The sequence below is a fragment of the Mus caroli genome, chromosome 1 (genome assembly GCF_900094665.2).
Source record: "Mus caroli chromosome 1, CAROLI_EIJ_v1.1, whole genome shotgun sequence".
Taxonomy (NCBI): domain Eukaryota; kingdom Metazoa; phylum Chordata; class Mammalia; order Rodentia; family Muridae; genus Mus; species Mus caroli.
Window position 1 is genome coordinate 41274135 of NC_034570.1, and position 20101 is coordinate 41294235.

At 41.6% G+C, this 20101-nt stretch overlaps 1 protein-coding gene and 1 pseudogene across 2 annotated transcripts in view; one reads left to right on the forward strand and one right to left on the reverse strand.

Moving 5' to 3' along the window:
• Positions 1-1178: 1178 nt before the first annotated feature.
• On the reverse strand, positions 1179-1661 carry LOC110303581 (annotated as a pseudogene).
• Positions 1662-15064: 13403 nt separating this feature from the next.
• Positions 15065-20101, forward strand: part of Inpp1 (inositol polyphosphate-1-phosphatase) — a 29443-nt gene continuing 24406 nt past the window's right edge. The window contains exon 1 of one of the 2 annotated variants that reach the window (XM_021166124.2): positions 15065-15473. The gene's annotated coding sequence lies outside the window, so the exon portion shown is untranslated. The other variant, XM_029479832.1, reaches the window with a different exon arrangement.

The following is a 20101-nucleotide window of genomic DNA, read 5'->3' on the forward strand; positions in this document are numbered from 1 at the left end:
ATGTAAAACATATAATATATATCCAAAGGTATATAATATAAGTTTTAGAGTGCATGAATGTTTCTTTCTGGTGACACTGGGTTTCTAAATATGTATATTTATTTTGGGGAGGAATAATAAAATTAAATGTGTTGAGATGATATGAGAAACAGTTTGAGGATTTTTCTAAATCTTTTCATTGTTAAGGTTCTTGATATTCAGAAGCTTTCTGCCAGTCATTCACTACTCATTCCCTTCCCATATGGAAGAAATAGAAGTAAAAAAAGATAGAGAAAATAGTAAATATTGATATGAATGGTATTGTTACTATGATCAGAAATCATCCCCTTGACACCCTTCCCTCTAAAAGAAAGAGTGATGCATTCCATAATACTGGTGACAAAGCTGATTTAAATATGTATAATCTCTACTGATATTTAGGGGCAAAAAGATAGTGGAAGGCAAGGCAGCAATTGGATTGTTGAAGTTCCAAGTAGATGAGGGAGGCGACAATGTGCAGTGGGCGAAAGGCTTGTGGGAAGTGGTGTCCTCAAGGATCTGTTTCCCAAGTGACTTAGATATCACCAATGACGACAGATTGGAGACGGATGCCATGGTGCAGGGACCTTCTAGACTGGATCATTTCTAATCTCCTTGGTCTAATCTCCACACTTAAGGGAGTGTCTAAAGAAATGGAGAACAGAAGATCAGAGATGCAGGATGCAATCAGGGGCTGAGTGCTCACTTCCTTCTCATCTTGATGTCAGTCGGTGGCCCACAAGCCTCCTTTAAACTTGTTAGACCTGTAGAAGCATCCAATGGCTGCATTTGTTATTTTCAAGATAAAATTTAACTGTATAGGTCAGTTAGATGATTAACTATGCTTCACAATCTTTGGAAGAGTAGGGAAAGGGCAAAAAAATTAATAAAACATAAAATACATGACAGTTAGAAAAGAAAATATGTGAGGTGAGTTTAAAAAAAAAAAAAAACCATGACCAGTCTATTGAATGCCCTTTCTTATTGTCCAATATTTTTCCCTACTCACAGGAGTTAGAAGAAACATTATGTTAATCACACTATGCAAACATTTCACTACTAGTACATTCTACAAAAAGTCTGTGAAAAGCATACAAGAGCAAATATTTTCTTTTTTTTTTTTTTTTCCTGGTGCTGGTATTTTATTTCTTTGTGTACAATTAGGCCATGAATTCGTATGGAATGGGCTCCAACAGCTCAGGCTCTTTTCCATTAGTTCTCACAAAGTGTGCTTCTCTGGGTGGCGCAGGCTGGCGCTTCAGCTGCACCCAGGTGCCCTTCTCTTTGGCTTCCTTTTTCTTCTGGTCGTTCTCCTTCACCCGCTTCAGGAAGCTGTCCCTGCTCTTTGAGTGCTTGATGTGCTCAATCCGCACATTGATCCTCTTGGCCAGAATTTTGCCCTTAATCTGCTTGTTGACAATGATGCCCACGGCATGCTGGGTGACATTGTAGACTCTTCCGGTTTTGCCGTGGTAGCACTAATGGGGCATTCCTTTTTGAACAGTGCCCATTCCCTTGATGTCTACAATATCACCCTTCTTGTAGATTCGCATGTATGTGGCCAAAGGAACAACGCCATGTTTCCTACAAGGCCTAGAGAACATATACCGGGTGCCTCTCCTCTTTCCCTTCGTGTTCGTCATTTTGGCGAGTTACTGGAAGATGGCTGCCGAGCAAATATTTTCTATGTATAGTTATTCTGAAAAGTAATATTACTTTAAGCTCTGGAATATCAGGGGTAAAGGGGGATACCCAAATATACTTACCATGAACTCCGCAGCACTACCTAAATAATGAGGTACCTTAAAGTCGAACTTTGTGTAATTTTCTCTGTCACAACCCCTATGAAATGACATAATTTAATATGGGGGTCAGAAAAGAAATTGGAACAATAAAAATTTTCTAAATGCACAGATCAAAAATTAATTCAAAATAAAATCCATGATGATGCTCACCTGAATGAAAGCTCATGATTTCACAGTGCCTCAAGCTCAGACTTGAGAATATTGAGGTATAAATTATAGTGTTCTTGCTGTGCATACAAATGTTTCTGTTCTTACAAAAATATAATAGTTTAATTATGGAAAATATTTCAACTATTTTCTACCATTACTTCTCAGCATGAAAGTAACAACTTAGTACATCTGTGTATTGCTTAGAATTCTTGATTTTCATAAACCACTGTTTGAGTTGCCACCTTGAGTTTCATAAAACAGCCTTTAAACAAATTTTTAATTTGTTTCAATGACCTTCAATAAGAAGAGGATTTTCAGAAATTCTGAAACATGCTTCTGTCATCTTATTTTCTACTTATGTAAAACAGCATTCTCAGTTTTGCTGATTAGAGAATCAGAATATTGGTGAATTCTGAAAAATTATCAAATATGTTGTGTCTTACGTGATCAAAAATTTAGCTAAGATTTAATTTTTCTATAGAAATAAACAACCACATTCATCTCATTAGTATGCAAATTTGCATTCATCTGTCAAAATTGTAACATCTTATTTATGCAAAAGCCTTTTTTGTTATTTATGTTTTGTTTTGTTAAAGTATTATTTTAAAATATTTTTGACTTATTGTCAGTAAATGTGTGATTTATAGGCTTAGTATAAACTATGCTTTCGTATATACTTTCATATTCCCAAGTCACATTTTTTTTTCCTCAGGAAAAGCATAAGAAACAGCTTTAGATCACAAAAGAAAGGGTTTTGGTAATTTTAAAAGTCAGAAGAATCATTGCAGGAGGGGTCACTCATCTGTCATTGCCCATCCACTCTCATCCTTGATTTAGGTTTTTACTAGAGTGATCCCTTGGCAGGCGGACTGGAGGAGATACCATGGGTGTCATTTAGCAAAAGAATTTGAGTCAGCATATAGACATTTTAAGGAAGCGTTTAAATGTTTTATTTTTAATCCTTAAGAAATAAATGCATTATTTTCTATTAAATTAGTTTTATGTTGAAACCACAAAATATCAAAACAAACAAGTTGTATACATTTCTGAAAAAAACTAAAGATAACTCATTTCAAAGCACGATATATAAAAAAGAATTCCCAATTAGATCACAAAGATTCCAGATAACAAACTGTACATTAAAGTATTAGAAGCTAGGGTGCAGAATCCATAATGAGTTCTTTCTAGAGTCCTCGGTGGAGAAGGATGGTAACAAGATAATATCCACAAAAGTTTAAGAATGGAAGGAAGGATGGGGCAGGAAAGCTGTGTGCCTGAGGGAGCCAGTCTAGATCAAGAGTGAGGTTGAGACTTGTCCAAACCCCCAAAATCTCATCCCAAGACTAGGAACTGTCTTCCTCCTTGCTCTGGGCATGCATGTTCCAGCACTTACAGACCGTAAGACCCCCCCACCTCTGCCACCCTTGAGATAGTCACATAGCCTGGTGGCCAAATTACAGGTTTAACTTCCTCTTTGCCTGTAAGGACATGACCAGCAAGCACCTGGAATTCCTCTTCATGCAAATGCAGCATCCCCAGCACCTTTATAATGTACACTGACCCTGACAACCCTACCCACTTTCCAAGGTTTGTATAGCTCTTGTTGCCCCCAATAAAGGAGAGCTGTTTCACTGAAAACCAACTTGGAGAAGGTTATTTCATCTGCCACTCACACAGCAGAGATCCCGTGGAACCTATCAGCCAAAATAAGCTTTGTTCCTTCTATTTTGGCCCAATGCACAACACGGCCTGGATACCTGAAGACCAGAAGCAGAACTTGCCGGCAGAGGAAGACTCAGTGACAATATTCCTGTGACAGAGGAGGACCTCTGTGCTGGACAGCAGGGAAATGGCATCTTGTCAGAAGCTGATCCAGGAACCTGTAAGGGGACATTCAGATGGCACACAGGCAAAGGCACCTCAACAACTCTTCCTGCTATCAATTCAAACTCAGTCCATGCTCTGAGTCATCACCAAGCCACCTATTGTGGGTGGAGTTACTTTTACATCTGCCTAACAGAAGACATACAGGTGGCAAATGCTGCAGCATTCACCTGGTGGACCATAGCCAAAGTCACTTCAAGCTTTCCAAGTGTTGAGCTTGAGTTACTAGGTACAGACAGTGACAAGGACACGGTGCTGGTCTTTGGGGCAATTGGTCAGTTTGCTACTAGTTTGAAGTGACATAATTTTTTTCAAATTATGCGCATATATTGGGGTGGAAGTTGATGAGTGCCGATGTTTGAGAGGTCAGGGGCTTCAGATAGATCACTTGGAACTGGAGTTCCAGCAGTTGTGAGCCACCATATGAGTCTGGTGAACCAAACTCAAGGGCTTTGCAAGGGCAGCATTAGCTCCTAAGTGCAGTGCCAAGCATGAGACCATTAGATATAATTCTATATAAAGAATATGACTGCGTCGAGAAAGGCCCAGACCTGTACTGGAACTGTGGCTATTGACCTTAAGACACATTGGCTAATATGCCATTGAAAATTCTTTCAGAAAAGTATTTGGTGGCTTGGAGAAAATGCTCTTTTATGATGATTAAAGGGCACTTTTCAAAACAATATATAGTGATCTTTTTTTAAAAAAAATCCATATATGCACACAGAAGACTAAAAAACCCAAAGACTAAAATACCCAAAACACTAACAGTTATAGTTTATGTGGTAGATTGTTTTCTTTTTAATATTTTCCCCACATTTTTCAAAGTCTCCATAAACTTTTCTTCACAATGCAGTGATTATGTAATCAGGAAAAAACCATTGAAAATGCCAAACAAATTTCATCCGAAAGCATTAAATAAATATTAAGATTATTTCCCAAAAAAGGTGAATTTTTAGCACTGAGTTGTCCTTGGAGTGTTGCCATCTATGGCACCACATCCCTGAATGGGACAATGGAAACAGATAAAGGAACTGTAAGTGTGGCCCGGCCAGTCTGGGCTAGCCCGTCTCAAAGAACTGTTACATAAAATTGGAAGGCAAACCAAGAAAATGTCTGTGACATGTGAGGGTGGGTTGCTCTGTTGCTCTATTGCTAGTGGAATTTCACAAATGAGTGTTCCTTCTTGCTGCTGTACGTTCCATGAACGCAGAAGCATCACAAGCTCCTTGACTAAATAGTATATCTATATTTCCTTGACATATATAAAAATAAGGCCAGAACATTATATAAGGAATTCATACATTGAATGAACAGAGAAATGATCATGTGAAAAGGCAACTAAAAGAGGAAGAAGGAAACACAGAATACCCATGATACAACTTACAGACCATACAAAGCTCAAGAAGAAGGAAGACCAAAGTATGGATGCTTCAGTCCTATTTAAAAGGGGGAACAAAATAATCATGGGAGGTAGAGGGGGGACTTGAGAAGAAGAGAGGAGGGGGAGAAGAAAATAGGGGGCAGGATCAGGTGTAGGAAGAGACAGGGGAGATATACAGAGGATCAGGAAATTGAACAAAGGTGTGTAACAATGGGGGGTGGGGAACTGGGGGTAGCCACTAGAAAGTTCCAGATGCCAGGAAAGCAAGAGCCTCCCAGGATACAATGGGGATGACATTAGCTGAAATACCCAACAAAGGAGAGAGAGAACGTGTAGAGATCATATCTAGAGGTTAAGCATGGTCCCTGGTTGAGGGATAGGGGTTACCCATCCTTCTCAAAATTTTAACCCAGAATTGCTCCTGTCTAAAGAAAATACAGGGACAAAGAGTGGAGCAGAAACTGAAGGTAAGGCCATCCAGAGACTGCCCCACCTGGGGATCCGTTCCATATGCAGCCACCAAACCCTGTCACTATTGCCAATGCCAAGAAGTGCTTGCTGACAGGAACCTGCTTTGGATGTCTCCTGAAAGGCTCTGCCAGAGCATTACAGTTACAGATGTAGATGCTTGCAGCCAACCATCGAACTGAGCACAGGGACCCCAATGGAGGAGTTAGGGAAAGGACTGAAAGAGCTGAAGGGGTTTGCAACCTTATAGGAAGAACAGCGATATCAAGCAACCAGACTCCTCCTCCCCCCAGAGTTCCCAGGTATCAAACCACATGAAGGAACCCATGGTTCCAGCTGCATATGTAGCAGAGGATGGCCTTATTTGGCATCAAAGTTCCCAGGTATCAAACCACATGAAGGAACCCATGGTTCCAGCTGCATATGTAGCAGAGGATGGCCTTATTTGGCATCAATGGGAAGGGAGGCCCTTGGTCCTGTGAAGGCACGATGCCCCAGAGTAGGGGAAGGGGGGGGGGGGGGGGCAGGGGGGGGGGGGGGGGGGGGGGGGGGGGGGGGGGGGGAGCTTCCTCATAGAAGCAGGGGGTAGCGGGGTTCCGGAGGGGAAATCGGGAAGGGGGTAACATTTGAAATGTAAATAAAGTAACCAATAATTTTTAAAAGAGGAAGAGGGAAAATAGAGATGGCAAAATTATAGAAATTTGAACACCCCTAACTACGCTGTAGTACATAATTCTTCAATAAAAGGCAGTGTTTTACAAACACTGATGGAAAAGTTAGGAACAATGTCAAGAGTATTACATCCCCAAATACTGACCACACAGTAGTAATTCAAAGTTTTACCCATAATGCATGTAAATCATTACCTCACATGAAAAATATCTATGGCCTGTGGCAATGATGAATAAAAGTCTATGTTATATATTGACTAAAGAGTCCCTTAATATATACCAGTCTGTTATAAAGGAACCAACTCTACTCAGATGATGAAGCTGGAGAGATTATATTAAAGAGACTAAAATGTAAGGATTTAATTCAGTTAGGCTAGGAAAGGAACTAGCAAGAACATGAACCATCAGACACTCAGTAAGAACATTAGTTGGGCTAGGCTAGAGGAAATAATGGCTGGAATCATGTGACCAGTGCCCAGAGGAAGCTAAAGTGGCTGAAGGGAGAGATAGCCCTTTAGGGCCCTTACAAGTTTGAAGTCACAGTCAGAACTCTGTCAGAAGTTTGAAACGATTTTGAAAAAAATTACCCTAACCTTCTTCTTTTCTATCCTTCAATGTACTGTTTGGTCACCCACAATTGTCACACAAGAGAAGCATATTAATGATTTGTCTATTGAGACAGAGTTGAGCAACAAGAGAATAACTGGCAGTGAAAGGAAATAAAACTTGAGACATGTGATTCATGTAATTTATGTCAAATATCCCAAAGAGTTGTTTGTGAGCTTTGAAACCTGGGGCTGAGAACATAGCAGAACAGGCCAGGACATGCCTGGGCAGGCCCGTTGTTACACCTCCTGACTGGCCTGGTGCCTCCCTATCTCCCGCCCTTCTGACAGTCTGTTGATGTTTAAAAGGACCAATCATGTGAAACCGTGCCAATTCCTCCCCCAGCCCCACCCCTTTTCTATAAAAGTCCCTAGCTTCCAAGCCTCTGGGTCGAAACCACTGTCTCCTGTGTGAGATATGTTTTGAACCGGAGCTCCGCCATTATGGCTCCACCATGTGGTCAACACCTCTGTCTCCTGTGGGAGATATGTGTCAGCCTGGAGCTCCATCATTAAACTACCTCATGCTTTTACATCAAGATGGTCATCTGTTCGTGATTCTTGGGTGCACGCCCAATTGAGTGGGGGTTTCCCCACTAGGTTCTTTCAGCAGATTTATAACAGAAAATCTATGGAGCCAATATCCAATGATAGAAGAAGGTTTAAATAATTATGCTGTTAATCGTTCTCAGAAAGAAAGAATGCTATGGAATCAGGAAGCTCAAAAGAGAAAGTGACCAACTCCACCCAGAGGAGAACAGGATATTCCTTTGTTGTCCTGCAAATAAAGTTCCTCTCTCTCAAACTCACTCTTTATAAATAGTTAGTCTGTGGTCGGTGGTGTATTCTATAATCCTAGCAAATACAAGGCACAAGAGGCCAGCCTGAGCTACACAGGGAGTCTGTCTCAAAACAAACGAAATATAACATTCCAAATAGAAGAGTCACATGCACAAAAAAAGTCAGTGTGCATAGTCTCATCCTTCTACCACCCCAGACCACCCTAGTCATTTTAGCCTTTCTATATCTTCAGATATTTTTCCAAGTGTGTATGTGCATGTGTGTGTATGTTGTGTGTGTATATATATTCAGAAAAAAATTGAAAATGCCAAAGAATTCATATATATATGAAATTTTATATATATATATATATATATATATATATATATATATATATATACTTGTTAGATTTGCATTTGCTCACTCTGTCTTTTTGGCCCTGCAGCCAATTTCAGGCCATTGACCTGTTTGTACAGCCAGTAAACCATTTTTACAACTGTAGGTTGGTTTTTGTTTGTTTTTGTTTTTGTTTTTTACAGCACACATAGAAAAGACAAGGGATAGAAACAAAAGTGATCTTTAAAATGTAAAATATTTATCATCCAGCTTTTCACAAAAGAAAAAAAAAATGTTTGTTAACCCCTGGCATGGAGAATTTCTCTATTATAAATCCCCAGAAGTGTAACATTTAGTCAATAGGTGTGAATATTTGTTATTACATTCTACCAAATTCTCCTCAGAATCCTTGAGTCAATTCATGCCCTTCTCAGTAATACATAAATTTGTCAGTTGCTACAATGTGTTCCCCATGAGTGGTTGACTCAAATCACACCTTCTGAATATTATTTTCTCTCGGCCAACTTGATAGTGAATCATTCAAGGTTTCACGTCCCTTAACAATGTTTGGTCATTAGTAGTTTTTTAATTCATGATTTAACTAACTCACATCTGCCCCTTGGCGAGAGAACATTTTCATTGTACTCATTAGACCTCTTTCAAAATGAGAATGTTACTCTCTAACCTTTTATAAATTACAAATGTTAAATATTTTTTCTTTATTTTTACTCTGTAGTTTTTAGATAAAATAAGTTTAAAAGCCCACTGGTCAAATTGCTGCATTCCTTAGTAATTTTTTTTCTTTGCTCTACATTTAAAGAATTAAAGATTCTTTGTGAGTCTTTAACCATCTAAGGCAGTGGTTCTCAATCTTCCTAATGCTTCAACTCTTTAGAACAATTCCTCATGTTAGGTTTGTTTCCCTCCCTCCAACTCTCTCCCCTCCTACCCCAGCATCCCCATAGACTCAAGAGTTTGAATGCTTGGTACATAGGGAGTGGCACTATTAGGTGTGGCCTTGTTTAAGGAAGAATATCACTGTGGGGGTGGGCTTTGAAATTTCCTATGCTCAGGCTCTGCCCAGTGTGGAGGAGACTCTCCTGCTGGGTACCTGTGGAAGAGAGTCAGTTCCTGGATGCCTTCAATGTTCAAGATATAGAACTCTTGGCTCCTCTGGTACCATGTCTTGCCTGCATGATTCCATGCTTCCCACCATGATGATAATGGACTGAACCTCTAAAACTATAAACCATCCCCAATTAAATGTTTTTCTTTATAAGAGTTGCCTCGCTCATGGTGTTTCTTCACAGTAACAGAAATCCTAAGACAGAAGTTGCTACCAGGAGTGGGGTATTGCTGTAATAGGCCTGCCTGTGCTTTTGTTTGGAGGAAGTTGGAATTTGAGACTTTGGAAAGAAGCAGAATGCTTAATGGGCCATCCTAGTAGGAATATGGAAGTCATTTGTGCTGAGGTTGATTTGAACTCTGGTGTCCTGTCTCAAGAAGTTTCAGAGAAAAGGAATTTTAGTATGCTGCCCAGAGAACTTTTTTATGATGTTTTGGTGAAGAATGTGGCTACTTTTTGTCCTTTTTGGGGGAGTCTGCCTGAAGCTAAGGTGAAGAGATTCACACTGGTAGCATTAAAGAAAGAGGTCTCAAAAAAAAAAGTCTAGCATAGACTCTGCCTTGTGGTTTACTCTTCTGAAGAGCATTTTGATTAAGCAAGCTGAAAAAGGAAAAATACAAAATGTATGATTGAAGTATTAAAAGGACACCAGGAAGTAGAATGGAGATGAAGCCTGTGTTCAAGGAGATAAACAGATTAAGAGAGTGGTGACTTTGGGGCTAAATCTCACCCAGTTAAGATTGTTTATTTGTTTGCAGTTTAACAAAGGATAGTTATCTCATGTTAGGAGTTATTTTAACATGGTTAATGTTTTCATTTGGAGGTTTAGTCTGGAATGAACTACAATCCAGAAATGGAGGGCACGCCTGTGACTCAGATCTTGAGGCTCAACAACACATGCTTTTGATTCAGATCTTGAGACATAGTGGCCATGAAACAATTAGGTCCAGGCACAGTGGTACACACCTTTAATATCAGCACTCCAGAAAGAGGCATGAAGATCTCTGATTTCAAGGTCAGTTTACAGAACAAGTTCTAGGACATCCAAGCCTAGGCAGTGAAGGATGTAGTAGAATGATGGGGGAATGTTCCAGTCCCAGAAAGCAGCAGAACTCAGCAGCTTTGGCCACATGGCTCTAGGACTAGATTCAAGAATAGAAGAGGTTACAGGGCCAATTGATGTTGGAGCTAAATTAGAGGTGATTAAGAAGAGACCAGCATCACTGCAGTGAAATCTTCTAAGTGTTTTCTGAGAGCACAAAGAAGCTGTGTTCCAGATACACCCAAGGTTATACCTTGTGGTATAGCTGGAGTTGGTAATGTGTAAGAATCACCCAGGTGGTACTATTTTTGAAGGCATGAAATGGTCATAGCGAACAGCTCAGGCTTGGCACTGTGAGAGGCTAGGTAAGGACATTGGTGAAGTTTAGCCTCAGTTGCAGTTGACAGCCCAGGACTGAAGGAATCATGCAAAGTAGCTGATGCTAAACACCATGAAGAGAGCCTATGAGAGGCTATTGGTGAAGTCTAGTTGCAGCAATAGACCCCAGCATATTGGAGATACCAGTACCATGGGATGACCACCAAGAACAGTAGCAACAGTGGAATGGACTCAACCAGAACCTAGAGTGCTACAGGTGCAGAGCTGGAGAAGTGGGAGTCCCAGACTTTGGATCAAGAAGCTGTGAAGTTAAAGTTGGGATACCCCAAGATGTTAGAGATGCCAAAGCCATGGGATACCTGCCAAGGAAAGTTGCTAACAGGGAGTGAAACCAGCTCAAGAGAAAGAATTGTGTTGCAGTCAACTGGAGTTGGACATGGAGATATAAACCAGCACCAACTAAATGTTTTCCCTTATAAGAGTTGCCTTGGTCCTGGTATCTCTTCACAGCAATGGAAACCCTAAATACGGTGATCCCCAACATTAAAATTATTTTTGTTGCTATTTCTTAATTGTAATTTGTTGGTTATGAATAGTCATGTAAATATCTGTGTTTTCTGATGTTCTTATGTGACCCCTGTGAAAGGGTCTCTCAATTCCTATGGGGATTGTGACAGGGGTTGAGAACCATTGTCTACAACTTTAAAAATTTAAAGTTTTATTTTTCTCAAGAGTGATGAATTATTTCTATTAGATACTTTTTTCATCCTTGTGATCAAATGCCTGATAGAAACTACTCTAAGCAGAAGAATCTCTTTTGGCTTACTTTCATTAAATGAAGGCATAGTAGAGTCCTGGTAGCAGTGTGTGGTAGGAACCTGAGGGGGTCCTTCACATTCCCACAGGCCAAGAAAGAGAAGGTGAAAAGGAAGAAAGAAGGAGGGGGCAGGGAGAGAGTTCTCACCAGAAGCAGAGCTGTGTTATACCATAAAGTCCCACCACTATGACTTGTCCTCCATAGTGGAGGCCCCATGTTCAGAAATTTTCAGAACCCCCCAAAGCAGTGCTTCCACCTGGGGACTGAATATTCAAACACAGGAGGGACAGCTTATCTTTGAACCATAGTATTTTATTCCTATAGGCTTATCATCAGTTCATAGTGAAAAACAGATTCTATCTATCTGCAAAGGTCTACATTGTCTTATAGCTTCAACACTTTTCAAAGCCAAAGTCCACAGTCTAAGTAAGACTGCCAGCAATTTCTTAACTATGAGTAAAGGGCGGGGGGGGGGGGAGGGAGTCACCTACTCTTAACATACAATGACATAGGGCAAAAACATCCTGTCCTGAAAGGGGTATCTGAGACCATAGCAAGGAAGGACTGATCCAAAGCAAAACGAAACCCCTGTATGCCAAACCCTGCAGTCTTATATGGTACCACCTGGGATCCTGTGGAATTTGATAACCCTTCCCTACAGCACATGTGGTCTTTCTTGGGCCAAGTCCAGTCTCTGGCTGCAGCTTCCAATGGCAGATATTTCATGTTTTTAGTATCTCTAGCATCCTTAAATCCACTGTTACTTAAGTTTCACCTTCTAAGCTTCCTGAACTACCCACAAAGATGTTGTTTCATGCACAGGTCCAATCCTGATCCATATTATCTGTCCCCAGCAGCTGTCTAGAACCTTGGTGTGAACTTCTACAATACTATAACTCTGGAATCTTGCATGCTTGTAAAATCAGAACTAAATGCTGCTCTGGGCTCAATACATAGGCTGGCTCTCTCTCAACTCAGCTGTGGCAGCCTCTGATTATCAATATGGCAGAACCCAGGAAGATAGCTTCCACGCTGGGTGAGATGAGTAGGTGGCCTGGAGCTTTCAATGAGTGCTGTCTTGTACTGGAGGAACGGCTCCTCTTGCAGCAGGGAGCAAGGAAGTTCTCTCTTAGCTGTGCCACTCTCTGTTAACAGTCAGCAGCATTTCCAGCAGTGACTTTGTCCATGATTGTAAATTTACTCTCCCTCCTTTCCTGGCCCAAATACATATCTTTACATGGTTCTGCTTCACTTTCTGCTAAGAGCTCTCATTGCAAATCTAGACAAATGCAACAAGAACAAATCCCGCGCTGCACTGAAATTTCTTCCACAAAATAAATCCATCCTTTGAATTTGAATTACTCATCTGAATTCAGCGTCACTTGTATTTGCTGGAAATGTGCCTAGAGTCTTTGTGAAACTGTAACACAAATGGCCTCCAGGTCAGTTCCCTCCCCTTCCCCACCAAAACCTCCTGAGACCTGTCTTCTGTCTGTCCTTCTATTGGCATTCTGCTCCTCTACATTCCCACCAGAAGGCCTGCTAAGCTCTGCATGGACTGTTCTGAGGCTCCTCTGCTACAGCTCCAACTTCTTCCACATTCGGAACCCCAGCGCTCACTCCTCCTCTCTCCCAGTGAGACTGCACCCCTAGTCCCTCCTAACAGTTCTGTAACTCATGAAAATAGTGCCAGAACCTGGGGCTGAAAGCTCCAATGGGTGAGCTGGCGGGTAATATTTTTACAGTTAAACCATACAGTCTGAGAAAGGTTTTAAATGATGACTGGGTAATACCACGTGAGTACTGGAGCCAAATTTCTAGGTTCAAACCTAGCCTCACCAAACACTACTACGTGTTTGAGTAAACTAACCCCTTTACAACTTAATTTTTTATAACTATTTCTTTACAATATACTATAAAGATTTATTATAATGACTATTTATAATCATGATACAGTTGTTTTTTTATATAAAATGAAGATAACCACAACTCTCGTAAGGGGTAATGTTTAAAATTATTTTTTATGATTATAACTGTGAGTATGTGAGCACACAGGTGTACTGTGGCACATAAATGGAGGCCAGAGCACAATTATGGGGAGTCAGTCCTCTCTATTCACCATGTGGGTACCAGAAATCCAAGTGAGTTCATCAGGCTTGGTGGCATGCAGTTTTACCTGCTGTGCCATCTCATCAGTTATGAGGTAAGACTTACCAGTTATCCAGCTCTTATAGCTGTGTGTTAGAGCTGCAAGAGACTGCTGCAATAGCAATGGCAGCCATAAACATGGATTGTGGATTGACATCTAGATCCAGTTTGGTAAAAGGGTCACTAAGTGTGAGTGGCAAAGTTGACAGTGAGGAGGAGGAAATGTGCCTTGATCAACAGCAATTTGCTCCAAGTGTTAATAGAGATCAGAGCAAGCAAGTGACCCAGTGAGATATGTATTGTAGGGTAGTCTCTGCACCTGCAGAGAAATGGGCTAGAGTCATAGCTCCTACTCTAGCCCCTCCCCAGTTCTGCTCCTAGATACAAATCTACTCCCATCTCCTTATGGTAAATGTCATATTTATATTATCCCTTGATTTTGCTGTCATGGATATGATTTCATAATTAATATCAGCAGTAACACCAAGAATGGACTTAAGAGAATGGAACTAAAGGACAATATGAGGATCTAGGCATGGTGGCACCCATCTGTACTCCCAGTACCCAGAAGGCAGAAGCAGGAGGATAGTGAATTTGAGGCCAGCAAGGGTTATAAAGTGAGACTCTTACCAAAAACAAAACAAAACAAAACAAAACAAAACAAAACAAAACAAAACAAAACAAAACAAAACAAAGTAAAAGTGAGAAAGAAGGCTGAATCCCCTGAACCTGTGAGTGAATGAAAGGCGGATGGGGAATGGAAGTGGGTGAGGTGCCATCGCAGTGCTGCGGATAAATGGGAGCTTGGGGAGAGGTTGATGAGAAAGCCTGCTGGCTAGAATTGTTGAAGAGCTTCCCAGTTCCAGCCACAGAATAAATCACAGGGAAGCCGTGGATAAATCTTACCAAGACAGAAGGGCCCAGAGCACTCACAGAGACTCTGAGCCCCTTCTATCCCAAAGTTGAATGTTGCCCTTTTTAAAATTCTTACCCAGAATTTTTAAAATTCTGCCCTTTGTCCATCACCACCCATTTCTATTTCCACCTACCACTCCCAACTATATCTTTAAGGCACACTGAGCGTTAGTGTAAAAGGGTTGCAGCAAGAGATGAGTTTCCCACCCAACATGTGCTTCTTGCCTGGCTGGGCCTTGACCCACAACTAATAAGGTCCAGAAGACACTGCTCTGACTAAACAAACATGTAGGAACCTAGACGCTTCTATTAGAACAGGGGGACTCATTCTAGCAGGAAGTCCAACTTCACAGCTTCAAACCATCTGCCAAACCCATAACACCAAGGGTTCAAATGAATGGAGGAGGAATATTCTCAAAGACTTTGTGGGTGCTTCTGAAGAAACAACGCACACCAAGAACTGTGGTTGAGACAACCCTGACCTTTCTGGCCCTCTCAAGCAAATTGACAACGCTTCACTTGTGACGTCGCGGAGGCCAGACTCAGGCTGGCTGGCGTGGGATGCCCTTGCCCGCCCCAGAAGCAAGAGGCCACCCGCCCGGGGGAAAGAGGCGGGGCCGGGACCTGGCAGAAACTGGGCTGCACTACTGGAGCCAAGAGAGGCAGGGCGCCTCCCCGCCTTCGCTGCGGTGACCTCCGGTGTTTTCCTGGCCGCTTGCCCTCCGGCTGTGCCCGCCACAGGAGGATTGCGCCAGGTCCCAGCGCGACCACCACCAGGCGTTGGCACTCCCTTCCTCCTCTCTCGCCCCTCCTCCGCCTCTTCCGTTTCTTGGGGAAAGGCTGTATCCTCCTTGGGGCTCTGCATCCTCGCTTAGGTAATCCGCTTTCCTGCTTTCGCCACCCCTCCCCGGTGTCCAGCGTCTCCACCTCCGCGCATTTGGGTCCCCGCGAGCCTTGCACGCTCCATCGCCTCTGCAGAGGGCAGGTGAGTCGGTGTCCGGCCGAAGACTACTGGCCTCCGCGCCTGGGCCTGCGAGGTACCGGGTCGCTGCATCGAGGCCTCTCTGGCCTGCCCGTGCCCACCCACACAGAGCCGGAACCCCGAACCGAGAGGCTAAGCTCGCGGATCACGCCGCCCCCTTAGCTCTGCAGAAGCCACCGAAAAAAAATCCAATGGCCCGCAGAGTAGCAAGCAACTTTCTTCTCCTGTTCGGTTCTTTCCATTCCTACCACTAGCCTCTAGGTTGAATGAGCTAGCTGATCTGAGAATGGTCAAAAGCAGAGGCCCAGGTTCCACGGGTAGGTGGCGTAGCTGTCAAGAAGTAGGGGAGCAGTTTGCCTGAGAGATGCTTCTAGCGGTGGATCCACGTTGACTGCCTCTAGAGACCCATTGGATGGGTGTGGACTAAACAGACCGGGGGTATATTTTTTCTACATTTTGAAGTATGGTTTTGTGAGACTTGTCTAGGCAGTGGGTGTGGACAGCATAGAAGGGTGTCATCTAAATGATCTAACCTGGCTTTGGTAAAAATCATATGGACTGTCAGACATGAGGTGTGAAAGAAAAATCCAGGGAATACATGTTAACAAGCACGGCGTGTACTTTGGAGATTTCTGTTCCTAAAACTAGGACCGGAACACGTGGAAGTTTGCCCACTGTGTGAGGGTGTTCGTGTCAAAAGGACTGCGGCTTGAGGCCGTGCGGACAGGACTCTTAATGTGTATGTATCCCATGCAGAATGAAACTTTCTGTTTTGTTTTGTTTTGCTCTGTTTTGTTTTGTTTTGTTTGGCTCCTTGCCTTTAATTCCCAGTTTTAATCAGATGGTAAGACTTAGGTCCACCCACCTGGTAACAATCTAAGGAAGAAAACAACCCCACTACTTTTGGCTGATGGACTGGCAAGATGACCTCAGTCAGGCATCTGAAAGTACAGAATGAAAGGGAAAATACAGGCAACGGGAAAGCTGATTTTAACCCCTGCACGTGCCTGTTTGCTGTTTTCTTAAGAACTTACATTTAAAGGACTTTTATAATATTTTTGCAGTTAATTCTTAATCATGAAGAAGACTGAGTAAGACGCATGAAGTTACCCTTCAGTTTTTGAATAGACTAAGAACTCTTCTTTGCAAGTTTTTGAACTAAGCCACCACTTACACCTTAGACTCTCACTCTGTAGTGTGAAGTTCACTATTGCACATTTAGATTACACTCGTACTTGGAGTAATTGGAGAAAAAAAAATCTAATTTATTTTTAGACACAGAAGGCCAATAAAAATACAAGCCATAAAGGTAAATCGTTATATAGGTATTTCCTCTTCTACTTCGACCTTGAATAATAATTAGAAAAATGATGCTTTATTCTATTTCATGTTACACCAAAACTGCCTAAAAGATAAATAAGTAATCAATTAAAAACAAACATCTTCCATTTTAAAGAGCGGCACAGATGTGGACTTTCCCCAGGTGGGAGTCTTGTATAAATGTCTTTGTTAAAATACTTTCGGTGCCCTAAGAAGCTCAGAATGACTCAATGTTGGGCTTTTGTCTGGCTTAGTTTGGAAATATAAGTGTTGCTTCCTGTTTCTCACAATTAGTATGGAGTTGTGTTTCCTAAACGTAGCTGTTTACTAACAATGGAAGATAATAGTAGAAGGCTAGACAGAGGGGGGGAGGGGCATGGTTCACTGAAGAAGTAGTCCCTGTCTCAAGAACCCATACAAAAGGTGGGTAGGCATAGCCTTCCTCTAGCACTACCAGCATTCGGGAGGCAGAGGTGGATTCTTAGGACAGGCTGACTAGCTAGGGTAGCTGTAGTGAGCTCCAGTTTCAGTGAGAGACCCTGCTACAATAAGTAAATGGAGAGTGATGGAGGAAGACACCAAACTTCAGCTTTGGGCTTCCACATGCATACACACATGCATCTACAAACATTGGACCATGCATGCATGCACATATACCACAACCACATACACCAAAAGATACTTATACCACAACCACATACACAAAAAGATACTTATACCACAACCACATACACAAAAAGATACTTATACCACAACCACATACACAAANTTATACCACAACCACATACACAAAAAGATACTTATACCACAACCACATACACAAAAAGATACTTATACCACAACCACATACACAAAAAGATACTTGGTTGCAACTTGGTTGTTTTGTCGCAGTGTTTAGCTACAAAGCTAGGGTCTCAGGTATCCCAGACTGGACTCAAACCCTGTGAGGCAGAGGATAGCCTTGAGCTTGAGCTTCCTGTTTCCCCCTCTCCAGTGCTGGCATTACAGGCGAGTGCCACCACACTAAGAGATTGTGCAAGGTTGGGGATGGATCCCAGGGCCCCAGGCATGTTTGGGATCCACCTTACCGACTGAGCTCCCTCCATACCCCACAACTTAGTACTTTACAAGTCATAATTTCAAAAATACAATTAAAATAGACAGCGATGGTAACTTTTTAAAAGGATAAGCAATGACAAGAACCTAGGCAGTCCTGAAATCTGCAGGTGAGAATGCACTGTTGCTAAACTGTGAATAGCTGTGAATCATTCAGGAATTATCTATATAAAAGGTTCTTTAATAAAACTGATGTTTTACTTATGTAATATTTATTTATATACTATTACCCATTTAAGAAATCTACATATCGTATTATTCTGGTGATTGTTGTAAGTGTATGTATGTAAACATTTTGGTGATTTCATTTCCATCTTGATATGTACAAAGTTAATCAAGTCTTTTCATATTATTAAGTTTTTCCATTAGTGGATTTTTGAAAAAGATAGTCTTATGTAGTCCAGGCTGCCTCAAATAGACAGCTGGGGTTGGTCTTGAACTGATTCTCCTTCTTTTGTCTTCTTTCCCCTCCAGAGTCCTAGGGTCATAGGAATGTCCTGATTAGTGAATCTTTTATTGTTGCTGTTGTGTATGTGTGGTATATTTGTACATACATGTTCCAGTGCCTGTGCACACACATGTGTGCTCATTCATGGAAACCAGAGGTTGACTTCAGGTGTCATCTTCAACTATTCTCCAACTTAATTTTTGAGACAGGGCCTCACTGAACCTGAGTTCCCCAATTCAGTGACGCTTGCTACAGATCCCAGGAGCTCTCTGCTCCCGTCCCCGTGTTGGCATTATAGGCAAGCCCAGCTTTTTATGTGTGTGCCAGGAATTGGAGTCCAGCTCCTCATGCTTGCACAAAAGACATGTTACTGAAGGAGCCATCTTCCTGATCTCCTTATTAATGCATAATTAATAAATGCATCTTTAATTTACAATGACCAGTAGTCCATACGAAACCATTGCCCCGATATTATCACATAGTAGATGTATGTTACCTCTTTCTGATGAAAGAAGAAAATCAGCAAATCAGCATGCAGTTTCAAATAATTTATCTATAGCTTTTGCTGAAATGACTTACAAACCTGTCCAAAAAAAAAAAAAAACCTATATTTGACCATAAAAATAGCCATTTATATAAAAACAAATAACATAGAATAAAAATATCCATTAAGGTTGATTATCACAATGGGGAATGTATTCGAATTTATTTTCCTTTCCATTTCTCCTTCCTCCCTTCCTCCCTCCCTCCCTCCCTCCTTCCCTTCCTTCCTTCCTCCATTGTTAGAAAGGGAGGTTAATTGCATGCTGGTTTTAACCTTAAGCAACTAAATAATTTTTTCTGTTTTTTGGATTTAGGGCTTTTCTTTGTAGCTCTGGTTGTCCTGGAACTCACTGTGTAGACCATGCTAGCCTCCAACTCAGAGATCCACCTGCCTCTGCTCCCAAGTGCTGGGGTTAAAGGTGAGTGCCACTATGCCAGGCTTACAGCTGAATACTTTAAATCTCTTAAATTAATTATCTAAGTTTAAACTAATTTAGCTAACTTTACCAGTGATATTTAAATGTATGTGACAATGCTAAGCTTTCCATTGGTATAAATAGCCAGTGGAGGAAACTAAAATGACCAAATCTTAATTTTGCTTCAGGAAAACATAACTTGGTAAACAGTGATGCCCTGGCTTTTCTTATTAGCAGCTTCCTTTTTTTTATGTGTTTGAGTGTTGCATTTGAGCACACTGTGCATCCCAAGATTGTATTATTTACCGGAAAAACCTGTTTTTAGTTGTAGTGTCGCTCAGCCTTAGCACACACCTTTAATCCAAGGGTTTTCAGCTCGATTATTGTAAACAAGATTAAATAAAAGCATCTAAAGTTGGTGAAGAGGCAGAGCAGGCAACTAGATGACAGGGTGTGAGTACAGGATTACTAAGAAAAATCCATAGCAAGTAAGAAGAGGTCAGGAGGATGGATAGAGAGACACACAGGAATTAGAAGGGAGGGGCATGCAGTTTGAAAAAGCTTTTTTGTGGTGGTGTGAGAGAAGGCATTCCTGCTGGGACATCTGCTGAGGAAGGTCAGCTGGGTGCTTCCTCTTCCTCTCTAAGCTAGCAGGCTTTCCACCCCAGCATCTGGCTCCCAAGTCTTCATTGGTAAAATCGAATGATTGAGATTTTTGTTAGAAAATGACATAGGAATATTTACCCCTCTCTCTCTCTCTCTCTCTCTGTGTGTGTGTGTGTGTGTGT